This window comes from Lithobates pipiens, unplaced genomic scaffold (assembly GCF_037356315.1).
Source record: "Lithobates pipiens isolate NorthernLeopardFrog02 unplaced genomic scaffold, aLitPip1_a1.2 Scaffold_22, whole genome shotgun sequence".
Taxonomy (NCBI): Eukaryota; Metazoa; Chordata; class Amphibia; order Anura; family Ranidae; genus Lithobates; species Lithobates pipiens.
Genome location: NW_027507784.1, coordinates 7,106,560 through 7,107,671, shown reverse-complemented (window position 1 = coordinate 7,107,671; position 1,112 = coordinate 7,106,560).

Sequence of the window (1,112 nt, the reverse complement as noted above, 5' to 3'; positions counted from 1 at the left end):
AGATGACATCATCTCCCACCACCCGGCACCCACCCTGCAGTTCTGCCCTCACTGTGCAGGCAGCCACGGGCAGCAGAGTGATTGCACTCAGGGCCATCTTTAATATCGATTGGACCCTGGGGAAACATTTTCTTGCCCCCCCCCCCCCCATTTGCAATTTTGCTCTCCTACTGCTCTGAGACACACAATAAATACCAGCTAGACTCAAAATCAGTTTACTGAATCAGAGTAGACAGCGATTGCGATAGCCAGAGGTTACAGCATGTCATTACCACTTACTGACACGTTAGCAGGCATGTACTGGCCATTGGGACTACCGGGAGTTTTCCGGTGGGCCGATGGCTCAGTGGGCCACTTTGAGTGACAGCCTGTCAAAGTAATGGTTCCAACAGGATCACAGGAGGCCCCATGATACTCTCCTGTTCCCCCCATGCTTTCCCCCTCTGTCCTCCACCCCCCCCACACTGTCCCCCTCTGTCCTCCACACCCACTGTGTCCTCCACCCCCCCACTATGTCCTTCACCCACACTGTGTCCCCCTGTGTCCTCCGCCCCCACTAAGTCCTCCACCCACCACTGTGTCCTCCACCCCCCTGTGTCCTCCACTGCCCACTATGTCCAACTGTGTCCTCCACCCCCCACGGTGTTCAACTGTGACCTCCACCCCCCCACAGTGTCCGCCTGTGCCCTCCACCACCCACACTGTCCCCCTCTGTCCTCCACCCCCACTGTGTCCTCCACCCCCCACTGTGTCCTTCACCTACACTGTGTCCTCCACCTCCCACTGTGTCCCCCTGTGTCCTCCACTGCCCACTATGTCCAACTGTGTCTTACCCCCCCCCCCCCCACAGTGTCCCCCTGTGTCCTCCACCACCCACACTGCCCCTCTGTGTCCTCCACCCCACTCCCCAACAACATATATATACTGTTTTTGTGCGTGTTCGCAAAATTAAAGTGGCCCGGTCTGGGTGAAGTCCAGGGCCAAATTTTTATCCCAGTCCAGCCCTGCACATTAGAGGCTACAGCATGTCATTACCACTTACTGACACGTTAGAGGTTACAGCATATCATTGCCACTTACTGACTGGTTGCTAGAGGTTAGAACACCCTATA